At 46.4% G+C, this 14,680-nt stretch overlaps 1 long non-coding RNA gene across 1 annotated transcript in view; it reads right to left on the reverse strand.

Moving 5' to 3' along the window:
- Positions 1 to 488: 488 nt before the first annotated feature.
- The window catches only part of LOC129015071 (uncharacterized), a 36,635-nt gene continuing 22,443 nt past the window's right edge, over positions 489 to 14,680 (reverse strand). The window contains exon 2 of the long non-coding RNA XR_008494502.2: positions 489 to 1,126. This is a non-coding gene — a long non-coding RNA (uncharacterized LOC129015071). The remainder of the gene's footprint in view (positions 1,127 to 14,680) is intronic.

The raw sequence follows: 14,680 nt of genomic DNA on the forward strand, positions 1-14,680 counted from the left end.
AGCTACCTCCCTCCCAATTGTCCCACTCCATTGAGTCTTTATTATCACCTCTCTCTTGCAGAAATTCCACAGAAGCCCCAGGGTCCTTAAGTGATTCCCTATTTCCCTGCTCCCTGCTGCAGAGGCACAATAACAAAGCGTCAGGTTGGGAGCCTCCAGAAAGAGAGACCCTCCTACTGCTGAGCCTGAAATCTCCACCAAGCAAAGAAAACAACAACAGGCTTTTGTGCCACAGGTTCTAAGACACACCCTGAACACCATCCTTGAGCCAGCAAAGTAAGGGTATCACACATAGAAAAGAGCTGCTTTTCCTCATAGGGTAAAGATGTTAGAAGCTCAATCATTGCCAATGGCAGATGTTTACTGAGTGTCAGAAAGAGAAGTGGGCATTTTTTGGGCATTGTAGTAGTGGAGTAGTACCCCCACTGAGTCCAAGCCCAGGGAGGGCACCGTGTCTGAGAGGCTGAAGAAAAGACCCAGAGACAGTGAGCAAGACATAAGTTTTACTGGGGAACTTAAGCATACAGGGAGTCCAGGAGTGGCTGGATGAATGGGGTAATGACTATGGTTTGTAAAAAGCACCCAGTTAATATAGCAATCTTTGCTTAGCAACCTCCACCTGGCCGCCTCTGCCTGGCGACCTCTACCTGGCCACACCCACCTAGCTCAAAACAAAGGGCCTTGGTTCCCGGCACATCCTGTTCCAAGAAATGGGCCAGGGGTTCAGCTATGCTCCATAGATAAGGAGTAAACCTCTGGGTTGGCAGCTCCCAGATTCCTTAGTTCGGAGCTCAGAACCAACATTCTTGGACTATAGGATCATTCTCAGGTATACCTGAGTTATTGTCCGGCACACCTGTCATATGGTAGTTTGCATATAAGGAAATAAACCCACTGAGATGGACTTTGGGTAGCTTACAATCTAAAAGGAGAGAAGGACAGAAAAGCATGCCTGTTACTGTGCCTAGAGGACTGTGGAACTGCTCTGATGACACCTGCTTCCCCTTCTTGGCCCATGTGACTTCCTTTCACCCAATGACACATGAAAAGCCTGATACGTTGTGTGCTTTGCTGGGCTCTCTCCTTTCCTTCCGGCAATGTCCAGGGGCTCTCTGTTCACTGGGCCCTGGAAAAGAACAACAAAGAGGACAGTGTCAATGGCGATGCAGGCACAAAGCCCCCAGCTCATCTGTGGTTCCTATATCGTGTAAGCAAGAGATAAACCTCTGTAGTTTTAAGCCCCAAGATTTTGGCAATGTTTGCTACCACAGCATACACTAGCCCCTGACTGATAAATTTCGGATCAGTTCTGAGTTGCCGCAGAGATTAACCTTAAATTGATCTTAGCTGACTGACGTTAACTTATCTTCATTTTAGAGTATCTGAAAAATACTTAGAAAATCAATATAAAAACATAGAAATTGGGGGAATGAAAGGACCTTTGAAATTTGTCCAACCTAGGCATTCTACTATTGACATTCTGCTGTATCTTCTTGTTCACATACGTCTCCACCTGTCATCCCTCTGTCCTTCCATTAATCTACCTTGGATTGTGCATTTCAAATATGTTTCCACTGTAGCATTTAAAAATGATTATAATTCATATTACTGATTTTGGCCTGGGTTAGACAGTTGTTACTTACTGTTGATTTCATGTAGTTGTAAAGCTCAAATGAGATGAGTATTTGAAACGTTAAAAGCAGCTCTCAAATAAGATTATCTGATCAGTGTTTATTGAGAATGTTAGTGACTGGCACAGTTTTTTGTAAGAGCTTGAGTCTGGACACAAAGATCAGTCACTGTCCTTGGATTGGACATATATGGGCACTTCACTTTAGTGGCAACGTTTAGGTTTCATTTTACCAATAACAGTAATTTTAATATAGCTGTCAAGATCACCAGTGACAATCATTATAATAGACATATTCACAGACACAAGGGTTCATGGACCTGGGAACAGTTGCTCGTGCCTGTGGGAAAATCACTTGAGCTCAGGAGTTGGAGGCTGCAGTGAGCTATGATCACGCCACTGCACTCTAGCCGGGGTGACAGAGTGAGACCCTGTTCCCCTGCCCCCCCCCCACAAAAAAACACAAAACTCTTTAATTTGCCTCTTAGTTCTCTCTCTTCAGACCTCCAAGTTATTTAATCATAAGTCGTAGAGTAGATACCTACTTTCTAGAACAGCTGTACTCACACACACAAGCTCCCATTAACATGAATACAGCTAACATGATGTGCAACAGAGACGGAAAAATGTAGTTTTGAAAAAGATGACATGGGATGGAGTGAGCTCTCCCCTGCTCTGAGTCCTCAAATGCCTTTTGCGCTTTTAGAACCAGTTTTGGGGAAGTGAGGAGAAAAACTCTCTCTGCCAGGGCTGAAGAGCACAAGCAGCCTCAGAACCAAGGGGCAGAAGAGGTGTCATGCTGGTCGGTAGTATCCATGGCAACTCGAGTGTCTGGTGGAGTTAATCACCCTGTTTTTCAGATCTCCGCTGCTCTCCTTTGATAGGGGAAAAGGGCCGGGCTTGGCTCCTTTTTCATCTTTATGAATGCCCCAGTTGATGCATCGTGTCAGAGGCACCAGACCCTTCTGACTCAATGGGACGAGTCAGGCCTGAATGGGACTGGGCATCTGTGAGGGCTTTGGGCAGCCTGTGGGGTTTCCCACGAGACACAGAGCAGTGTTTGCTGCAGACAGCCTCCTCCTAACAGAAAGACAACTATCTCCTCTTGCTACACCTCAAATCAAGTTTGCCTTGGTGTTGCCGCACCTCCTCACCCCATCTTCCTTTCTTGGCATCTAAGTTGATGGCCATGAAATGCTCTGAGAGGTTTAGGCTCTGAGGTTGGACGATCTATATTCAAATTCCAGCTTGGCTGCTCAAAACTTATTTATTCTTCTCATGCTCAGTTTCCTCACCTCTGAAAATATATTTTTTTCATTAAAAACTTTTTTTTGGAAAAGTAGGGTCTTGCTATGTTGCCCAGGCTGGTCTCAAACTCCTGGCCTCAAGTGATCCTCCTTCCTGGACCTCCCCAAATGCTAGGATTATAGGTATGAACCACCATGCCCTGCCCAGTTTCCTCATCTCTAAAAATCACAGGAGTGCCAACCGGGTAAGACAAGCTGTGTTTAGAACGGCACCTGGGGTGTGTTTTAATGGTGCTGCACATGCTGCTGCTAAGGGGCTCACTGAGGGCTGAGGCATGCCTGTGGTGGGGAGTGAGGGGGGGCAGGGCTATGATCACTGCTGAGTGGTAGGTGAGGTTGACATAGGAAGATGAACCGATGATTCCGTGACTGGAAATAGCTCAAGCTTATCAATTCCTCCCTAATTCTGCCCCAGCCTGCAAACCCTGCTCATTTTCCAGGCTTCCCTGTCTCAGTAAATGACATAAATTGGGCTTCTACTATGATTATAGCTCTAGGCCCTTGGATCAGTTAACAGAACAGTCAAAACATCCTTACCTCCATGAAGCTAGAAGGGAAGACAAGAAGAAAAACATAGCAAACAAGTAATGTACATAGGATTGTCAATATTCTCCAGGCAAGGGCCACCAGGAGCACAGGTGCTGCTGCATGCTGCAATGACTGCAATGAGGGAGGCACCCTCAGGTCCCCTGGTATGTGATCTCCTTCACTGCAACAGTGAGACCCTGTCCTCTCCACCTCACCCCACCGACCTCCCCGGAAAAAAAAAAACAACCCAGCGTCTGTGTTACTGGTGGGTTTTGGCCAGAGGGCATGGACAATATGTTAGGAGATAAGGGTTATAGAAAAAGCAAAGCAAGATACAAAAAAGGGGGGAATTAGGAGTACCGTGGGGAGCAATTTTGAGTAAAAAGTAGGTGGTCATCGTAAGTCTCCCTGGGAAGGTAAAATCTGAGCAAAGATGTAAAGGTGACGAGGGAAGAAGAGAGAGCATTCCTTCTAGAGGCTCAGCCAGGGTGGAGCTGAATGGAGTCTTCCTACCTGGTGCAGTAAAGCCAAACGTCCACACTCAGGGTTTGCAGTGAGAGAATGAGGGGCATTCATTTGCAGGACGCCAAGCAAGGAGAATCAGGCAGCTCACACTTAAGACCTGACCTCCCTGATGGCTTGCATGCAAGGGTTTTTTCAAGCAGGGAAAAATTTCAGGAAAGCAGAAGTTACAGGTAAAATCATAAATCAGCACACGGGGGTTACACATTGGTGTGGCCTAAAAAGGTGGGATATGTGAAGTCATGGGGCTAAAAGGTCATAGGTGGGTTCAGACTCTGATTTGTGGTTGGTTAAGGAAGCGAAGTTTTTCTAAAATCTTGGGGTCGGCAGAAAGGAATGGTAAGATCTGACCCGTGGGCGTGACTTCCTCCAGGCCCCTCGGGAAGAAATTGAGAACAAAGAACAGGTGGTCAGAGCTTTGTCTTGGTTTCCCCTGGTCTGAGGTCTGTGTACCAGTGGATCCATTTGGTGGGGATCTATCTGCATTTCTCCTCACTTCTCAGGTGGCTCCTTTACTCCTCAGGGCTAGCTGGGTGCCTGGACTCTCTCGTGAAGGAACTAAATATTTTTCCTTTATTTTCATACTTGGGCAGTGGGGGTGGGGGTGAGGGGTGCAGCAGGCCCTAAGAGGGGTCCCTGTTCCATCTCAGCCCTAAGTGGGAAGCCTGTCATTCCAGGAACAGCCAGGCCTGGAATGACTGTGAGATGACTGTGGCTGGGGTCATCTCATTTAGCGGGGTGGTGAGTGGGGTTGCCTGAAATGAGCAGGAAGGTAATGGCCGGGTCACTCAGGGCCTTGTGAGGACTTCGGCTTTTAGGCAGAGGTAAACAGGGAGCCATTGAAGGGTGCTGAGCAGAGGCGCGGTGTGATCTGTTGGACGTTTCAACAGGATTGCTTTGCCTAGAGTTGAGATAAACCGTGGCGGGCCAAAGGACCAGGTGGGAGGTTACTGCATGGAAACCCCCGTCTCTCTTCATTTCCTCCCCCACACAGCTGTCCAGGGCCCTCGGAATGAAAACTAACCCACTTCGCGCGGTGGGTGAGGTGCCACCTGACCTGGCCCCATCTAAACCCACGCTCTTCTTTGTCTTCCTTTCTCTCCTCTCCCCAAGGCATGTTCTTGGTGCAGCCACACTGAATTTCTTTGTTTTGTAAACACACGGAGATGGCATATCCTCCCGGAACTCCCAAATCCAGTATTATCCCTGGGATGTGCTGCCATCCTCCCGAAAACCCCAGGGCGTCCACCTTTCCATTGTGTGGTATGTGGTCACTTATTCTCTTCACTTCCCCAACCCCAGCACACAAACGCACACACACACACAACCCCAACACACACACCTGCAACACACACACAACCCCAACACACACACACACACACACACCTCCAACACACACACAACCCAACACACACACACACACACACACACACCTCCAAAGCACACACACAACCCCAACGCACACACACACCTCCAATGCGCACACACACAACCCCAACACACACACACAACCCCAGCACACGCACCTCCAATGCACACACACACAACCCCAACACACACACACACACAACCCCAGCACACGCACCTCCAATGCACACACACACAACCCCAACACACACACAACCCCAACACATGCACCTCCAATGCACACACACAAGCTCAACAGACACACCTCCAACGCACACACACAACCCCAACACACACACCCCTCCAATGCACACACACACACACAACCCGAATACACCTGCACCCCCCAACACACACACAGAATCCCAACACACACACACTCAGCACACACACACCACCTTAACGTACACATGCCTCCAGTGCACACACATGCACAGCCCCAACACACACACACAACTCCAACACACACGCACCTCCAGCACACACACACATCCAGCACACACAACCCTAACACACACAATCTCGACACACACACCCCAAAACACACACAACCTCAACACAAACCCAACACACACACACCACACACACCCAACACACACACACAACCATAACACACATACAAATCCCAACACACACCACATACACCATACAGAATCCCAACATACACACAAACAAGCCCAGCACAATCTCAACACACACACACCCAGCACACACACACAACACACATGCACACCCCAACAAACAGAATTCCAACACACACATACCCAGCACACAGACATACAACACACACACACGACTCCAGCATACACACACACACAGAATTTCGACACAGACACAGACACACACACACCCCTGATGGTAACTCTCTACAGTCTGCCTTGTTGAGTGTTGTAACTTAATGCCAAGCACTATGCCTGGGGTATAATAGATGCTCACTAATTATTTTTAACTAATGAATGCATACAAGGCACCAGGCCAGCACTTTACACACTATTTCTAAATTTCACAAAAATCTGGGGAGACTTGTACATGATCCTTATTCTACAAAGGATGAAATGGATGCTGAGAGGCCTTGTCCGCAGTCAGTCATCAACCTCTGTGAGCTTCAGGCTCTTCCTTGGAGAGTCAGAATAAGGATGTCAACCTTCAAAGTGGGGCTGGAGGAAGCACCAGATGTGCTGGGCACATGGTTGTTTCTTCCCTGCCCTCCCTTCATGCACCTCACTGGCCCCAGCCCAAGGAGGGCAACACAGAACCCTGGGACCCAGAATCAGCTGGGGACACGCCCTGTTCTGAGAGGAGGCTAGCTCAGGAGCAGCCAGGGTGGCAGGTGTTAAAGATGCTGGGAGGAGCAGCGAGAGGCCCTGACCCCTGCAGGATGGGTCAAGATGCCCACCAGGCTGGTGGAGGATACAATCACTTTCATGGGGAGCATGAGGTATGCCTGAGTCTGGAGCACAGCTTCCCAGCCCCAGGCCCACTTGGAGGTCCCCAGGGCCCAGTGGGCACTAGTGCACCTCTGACCCATGAGCTCCTGTGTGTGTTGGGGTTGTGTGTGTGTGTGTGCGTGTTCGGACGCCGCAGTGGGCTGGTGAGGCTGCTGCAGAATCCAGTCCAGCTGGTCTTTTATCTTGCCTGTTCTCCATTATGTGACCTCCTGACATACTGCCTCTGCCGGCCGGGCTCCCCAAACACCAGGCGGACGTTCTGCCTGTAGCTTTCCCCATGCTCATCGCTCACCTTGGCAAATCCCTTCCCCACAGTGCTCCACTCTACCAATAATAATCCACCCTACATGTGAAGAAACTTTGATATTTAAAACCCTACTCCTCCTTTAAGGCTGGGGCCTCTTTCTCATTTCCCCTTCTCCACCCAGGGGAACTCATTGCTCATCTCTCTGCATGATCATTGCCTCTTCTTTGTGCTGTTTCACACTTCATTTGTGCTGCTCACTCAGCAGGTAAAGTCAATGAGTAAGGCAGCCTTGGTGTAAGGCAATAAGGAATGAAGGGGACTAGGGCAAACTGGAGAGCACACACCCCACCCCAAAGCAGCAGCCAGTCCTCTTGTCAGTTCCCACTGACCTTTGCCATGTAAGAATCTGGCCTCAGTGCTGCCACATTTGATATATTTAGAAGAAACCGGAAACATGGCTTTGAATGTGAAATAAAAGTCTTGTCTTTTCAGCATTGGCAACAAATCCAATTCAGAAAAAATATTATAGGGACCAAGCAAACTTGGTCTGTGACCCCCTTTTTATTTTTATCTTACCTAGATGGTAGACTTTTTGAGAGTGAGTCAAACAGGTAGGGCAGAAGTTGCAAATGGTGACTTATTCCTCTTTGGAAAGGTTCTACTACCCAGAATTACTGGATGAGCCATGTATCTCTCAAGAGACACATGGCTCCTACTATTACCAGGTGAGTTTCCAGAAGGGGTCCATATGGGGCTTGAGGAAGCTAGTGCCTGGAGTGCTGAAATGCCCCAGGAATCTTCCAGTCATAACCTGTGACTGCACAGAGCAGTGCCTAATTAATGTCTATGGAATGAATGCACATTTTATGAGACAGCTCATTTATTCTGCAGCTGCAGGGAGATGGGCCATTTTGGCACTCTGATAGGGAGTCCTGGAGAACTGGGCCAAAATTTTAGTTTCTCCCTTTGGGGGATGTGAACTTGGGCAAGTTATTTAACATCTCTAATCCTGTTCCATCACTTGAAAAATGGGGATAATAAATAGATATCTTTCATTTTGTTGTGAGATGAGCGATAATATCGTTAAAGACTTGGCACATAGTAGTCAATAACAGCTATTAACATGGGGCTCGTGTGAGGGTGTTATTATATACCTCTAGCCACAGAGGTTGGGTCCTGGATAGGCATGAGACACGGGTAGGGCCACTCAGAGACATGGCCATCCTTTGCTAAGATTTTTGCTGGAAATATTGGCAAAGAAAACCTCACTCTCCTGGGGAGGCTAAACTGGTAAGATGTAGGTAAGATGTAAGATGTAGGTAATAAAATGGTTATATATATATATATATATATGTCCAGCTATATATATATATATCCATATATATATAATCCATATATATACATAGATATATATATATAGCTATATACATAGATATATATATATAGCTATATACGTAGATATATATATAGCTATATACGTAGATATATATATAGCTATATACGTAGATATATATATAGCTATATACGTAGATATATATATAGCTATATACGTAGATATATATATAGCTATATACGTAGATATATATATATAGCTATATACGTAGATATATATATATAGCTATATACGTAGATATATATATATAGCTATATATATAGATATATATATAGCTGGACAATGTGAGCTCAACAGAGTGAGATGGGGTCTCCCTTTGTTGCCCAGACTGGAGTACAGTGGTGAGATCATAGCTCACTGCAACCTGGAATGCCTGGGCTCAAGGCATTCTCCCACCTGTGCCTCCTGAGTAGCTGGCACTACAGACACACACCACCCGTGACTGGCTAATTTATTTTTAGTTTTTGTAGAGACAGGATCTGGCCATCTTGCCCAGGCTGCTCTCAAACCCATGGCTCAAGCCATCCTTCAACCTTGGCCTCCCAAAGTGCTAGGATTATAGGCATGAGCCCCTGCAGCTGACTGGAAATATTTTTTTGACATTTGGATCCTGCTGTGCCCAAAGCTGAACTACCCCCAAATGTCTCTATCATGGGAATAGTATGTCTTCTTTCATGCTTAGGTCAATTTCAGGTGGGTTTCTGTCATCTGTACCCAAGAGTCTTGACCACTATAAACCTCTCTAAAGGGAAACAGGGGACCAGTGAAGTACAATGAGTTGTTTCTAAATGCCTATACGTGGTGGGGATTTGGAAGAGTGATTTCTGTGTCAGCCAGAAGTTTGCATCTGTACAGCTGATAATTTATGGATGGAATACAGTGGCTTTCAAAAGAGTCCTATTTATCTCATGTGGAGGGTTAACCGAATGATAGTACCGCCTTCCTGGTCACAACAGGGAAGCAGAGGCAGGGGAAACAGTGTATTTGTGGAAGCTTGAAGTGAAATTGTTTTTTACAAATTCCTGACTCCAAGACCTTAGGAAGCAGGAGCGTCTCTGTTTTACAAGATTCATATCAAAACCAGAAATGGCAAAGGAGCTATGATAATTTGGCAATAAGGTTTGGCAGCCACCTGCTGCCCCTGGCATCTCAGATCACTCGGAAGGACCTGATTCAAGGTAGATGGGTGTCCTTGTCTGTCCTTTGTTGCTCTGATTCCTGATCAGCATGCAGAGTTTCATAAGCCATGACTCAAAGTCAGCCACGAGGGCACAGCAGCCATAACCCTAGCGTCTAGCACCTGGTACAAACTGATGGCATCTCCCAGGCATTTCTGAACCATTTTCACGTGCCTCTACTCTCAGGCCATCTCCACACCACCCTGTGTTCTGCCAAAGGGAGCTAAAATGAGCCCTGTTTTACCAAACCACTCAAGCACGGCTGACACAGTGTGTTGCTGCAGAAGAGTTGGGGTGGGTGGGAGTAGGGACAGTGCAGAGAGAAAGGAAAGAGTGCATGCTACATCTTTCCCTCTCCAAGAGGACTTGGCAGAAAGCCCATGCATGTTTCAGGCTTGTTTTGACAGTTCCATGACAGGAGTCGTAGGGCTGTAGCTGTAGAAAGCCCAAGAAACACATTTTTGTTATCCCATCAAAATCTTCCCAGGGAACTACATTGTTGGGGCAAGTTATGTGTCATCATTGGCATCAAAAGAGAAAAAGAAATAAATGATCTGGTTCAGGTGCCAAAGCTGAGGAGGGAAATGACATTTATTGAGCCCCTGCAATAGCAACAACAAATTATTATTATTGGGCACTTTGCATGTGCCAGGCACTGGGATAAAACACAGGCATGGACTCAGCAATCCCCATGACTGTCCTCGGATGCAGGTTATGCTAATTATCCCCCTTTTAAAGACCAGGCAATGGAGGCGCAGAGGGGCCAGGTGATGTGCCTGAGGCTGCATGGCAGTAAGTGGTGAAGGTGGGATTTGAACTGGTTTGCCTGTCCCAGAGTCCAAATCCTTCCTTGCAACTCAGAGCTGCTCTGACTGTAAGGAGTGGGGGGTCTCTCCTCAGAGTCCCAGATGTTCAGGATCTTATTTAATCTTCACAACAACCCTGAGGCATAGGGATTTTTAGATCTGCTTTACAGATGAAGAAACTGAGGTCCAGGGAGGCTTAGTGATGCCCAAAGCCACACCTCCAGAAGCAGCAGGATCTGCAGGCACAGCTGGGTGTCCTGGCCCTGGGTCAAGCGACTTTCCCACTGACTTCCACCCACAAGGGCTGCACGATGGTTAATACTGAGTATCAACTTGATCAGATTGAAGGATGCAAAGTATTGTTCCTGGGTGTGTCTGCGAGGGTGTTGCCAAAGGAGATTAATATTTGAGTCAGTGGGCTAGGGAAGGCAGACCCACCCTTAATCTGGTGGGTACAATCTAATCAGTTGCCAATGAATATAAAGCAGGCAGAAAAACGTGAAAAGGTGAGACTGGCTTAGCCTCCAGCCGATATCTTTCTCCTGTGCTGGATGCTTCCTGCCCTAGAACATCGACTCCAAGTTCTTCAGTTTTGGGACTCTGACTGGCTCTCCTTGCTCTTCAAGCCTGCAGATGGCCTACTGTGGGACCTCGTGATCATGTAAGTTAATACTTGATAAACTCCCTTATATATACGGATATATATATATGCGGATATATACATATATTTAGATATATATATGTGTATATACATAACTACATATATATATCTACATATATAGAGATATACACATATATCTACATATATATAGATATACACATATATATATCCTATTAGTTCTGTCCCTCTAGGGAACACTGACTAACACAGGCGGTCAAAAGGACCAGCCGAATTTATGTATAGACAATCAGGAAGTCTGTATTTTTTCTTTTTCTGTCTGATTTTGATCGTTTTCTTAGTGCAGAAAGGTATAGCAGGCTCTTTTGGAGTCATGGTATGCTGAGAAGGGCACTCTCTCAGTCGGGGGCTTTGCTTTCAAGCAATGGTAGCACACGAGCTAAACTGAGTAAGAGGGATTCATTGGAAGGATATGGGCTTTATTATTTTTTTCATTTAACAACCATTTACTGAGCACCTAATATGTGCCAGGCACAATTCCAGGTGCTGAGATACTTCAGAGAACAAAACAAAGATCCTTGTGCATGTAGAACTTGGTTTCTTGTTCAGCAAGGGGGAGGGGAAGGGGAAGTGTGGGTGGACAGACAGAAAACAATAAAGAAAAAGCAAGTACAGCAGGTCCTCAAATAATGTAGTTTAATTATAACATTGATAAGAAAAAAAAAATCAATTCCAGGCCGGGGCCCCTGTCTTTGTGGAGTCTTCCACATTCTTTCCATTTCTGCATGGGTTTTCTCTGGGCACTCTGTTTCCTACCACATTCATAAGCTGTGCACATGGGGTTCACTGGCGTGTCTAAATGGCCGCAGTCGAAATGAGTGTGTGTGGGGGTGAGTGTGCCCTGCGATGGGATGGTGTCCTGTCCACAGTGGGTGCCTGCCTTGTGCCCTGAGCTGCTGGGATGAGCTCTGGCCACCTGCGACTCTGAACTGGAATAAGTGAGTTGGGAAATGAATAAATGAATGAATGAATGAATACAAATTATTGTAAAATAAAAATTGTGTAAGGTCAATGATAATCCCACAAATGCATGACACTAAATGATGTGGCATAAATGTGTTCAGTGAGCCTGCCATATTTGTGATTATTTGTGAACTTTGTGGTGGCTGGCGGTGCTCCTGAGACATTTGCTTTGCAAATGTTTATTCCCTGGTTTAACCCACTATGACTATGACCACTGGGACTCACTGATTCACCAAAAATTGGGTAAATAGAATGAATAGGATCTAGTATTTGGTAGTACAAAAGGGCAACTATAGTTAATAATAATTTATGGTATATTTAAAAATAAGTAAAGGAGTGGGCTTGGGATGTTCCTAACACCAAGAAATGGTAAACATCTGAGGTAATGGATACCCCAGTTACTCAGATCTGATCAGTATGCATTGCATGCCTGTATCAAAACATCATGTGCCCCATAAATATGTACGGCTCCTATGCAGCCGTAATCAAAAAATTAAAAATTGGGTAAATAATGATCTTATTTGTTTTTCTTAATCATTCTTAAATGGATGTATAGATCACATTTATTTCAATATTTAATATCAGAAGTGTTTTGGGTCCTTATTTAGGAGACTGGTGATGTTTTTGTGACCAGAAATACGCTGTAAGAACATCACTCTTGTTTATATCAATTAGCCTATGGTAAAAATGGTTTCATTATATGTCATTTCGCTTAAAAGTTGCAGTTTCCAAGAACCTATGGATAGTGTTAAGTGGGGAATTACTGTAAGCTATGGGATATGTAAGAAAAGCAAAAGCTTAGCAAAGGCAAAGGTATTAGGAGTGCTCGAGTGGTTGGACAGCCACCCAGGCAAGGGGAGACCTGAGTTGGTGAGGGGTTAGCCATGGGGTCTCTGGGTGAAGAGCTGTCAGCCAGAGCTCCCGAAGGCAGACACATGCTGGTGTGTTCTAGAAGCGGTAAGAAGGCCAATGTGCTGGTGCAGATTGAACAGGGAGAGTGGCAACAGACCAGGTCAGAGAGGCAGAAAGGGGCCTGATATAACATGGGCCCCTGAGGGCTGTGACAGACACTTTCAATCTTACTTTGAATCAAATGAGGCACCTGCAGGGTCTGAATGGAGGACTGACATGCTCTCATTTTCTTTTTTGAGACCAAGTCTCACTCTGTCACCCAGGCTGGAGTGCAGTGGTGCAATCTTGGCTCACTGGAGTGCAGTGGCGCAATCTCAGCTCACTGCAGCTTCTGCCTCCCAGGCTCAAGTGATTCTCCTGCCTCAGCCTCCTGAGTAGCTGGCATTACAGGTGTGCACCACCACACCTGGTAAATTTTCGTATTTTTAGTAGAGACGGGGTTTCACCATATTGCCCATGCTGTTCCCCAACTCCTGACCTCAAGTGATCCACCTGCCCTGGCCTCCCAAAGTGCTGAGATTACAGGCGTGAGCCACCGTGTCCGGCGGGCATGCTCTCATTTTTGTTTTGGAAGATACACTCTGGTTTCTGGGGGAAGCAGACAGTAGGAAGTGATGGAGGAACCAGGAGGTAAATCCTGCAGGAGGTGATGGTGGCTGGGAGGTGAGAGAAGTTGGGTCCTGAATCAATTTTGAAGGGAGAGTCCACAGAATTTCCTGGCAGGTTGCATGTAGAACGTGAAAGCCTGAGCCAGGTGATTCCAAGGTTTCTGTCCAAGTAACTGCAAGAACAGAGTTGCCATCTGCTGATGGGGATGGCTGTGGCTACAACAAGTTTGCAAGAGAGAACAGGGGTTACATTACGAGTTTGGGTGCCTGCTACATATTTAAGTGGAGATGTCAAGCAGGTCTTTGGATATATGAGTCGAGGTGGAGACAGAAGCCTGGGTGGGAGCTATGATTACTTCACAGAATCAAAGGTAATTAGGAGGAAATAAATAACCCCAATGATTTTGGAAAGGACAGGAACCACAGCAATTTCTCAGTAGGAAGAACATCAGGGATTTTCCCCAAAGGAAAATCAGAATGTTCTGAGCAAAATAAGGGGGAAATGAGACAGGGCACAAGAAATAACCAGAGGCGTCCACTGCAGGGTCCTGTCCCGGGCGCTTCTGACACTTCTTTCCAGGTCTTCCTGCTGTTGCCAAAATGAGGGTAAGTGATGTTCCTGACAGCCTGCGTTCCCATCTGCCTAGAAAAATCTCTATGGCTAGGTGAAGAGTGATGGCACGTTTAGCCTATCTTATTAAACACTGCTTATCTACTAAAAGCAGTCAGCAGCATGTTTAATCAAAGTCAGGGCAGATGTGGTTTGCAACATCCAAAAGTCATTTTTCATCCTGTTCTCTCTCCCTTAGAGAAGAACAACCTCCTACCCTTGCCCTGAATCCTGAGGAAGGTGATGCACTCACAACAAGGGCGTCCCAGTCCTGGGGAAAGGCAGGAAGGACCCACCCTCATCAGTCCCTGATGACTCTCACCCTTGTCCTTGGTCTCCAGGTACTTTGGAAATGAAAAGGTAGGTCGGGAAACTAGAATAGAAGTCCAAGAAAGTCTATAGTGATCTCATTTCTACACAGATGGGGAGGGGGTCATTTAAG

This window comes from Pongo pygmaeus, chromosome 18, assembly GCF_028885625.2.
Source record: "Pongo pygmaeus isolate AG05252 chromosome 18, NHGRI_mPonPyg2-v2.0_pri, whole genome shotgun sequence".
NCBI classification, from domain to species: Eukaryota; Metazoa; Chordata; class Mammalia; order Primates; family Hominidae; genus Pongo; species Pongo pygmaeus.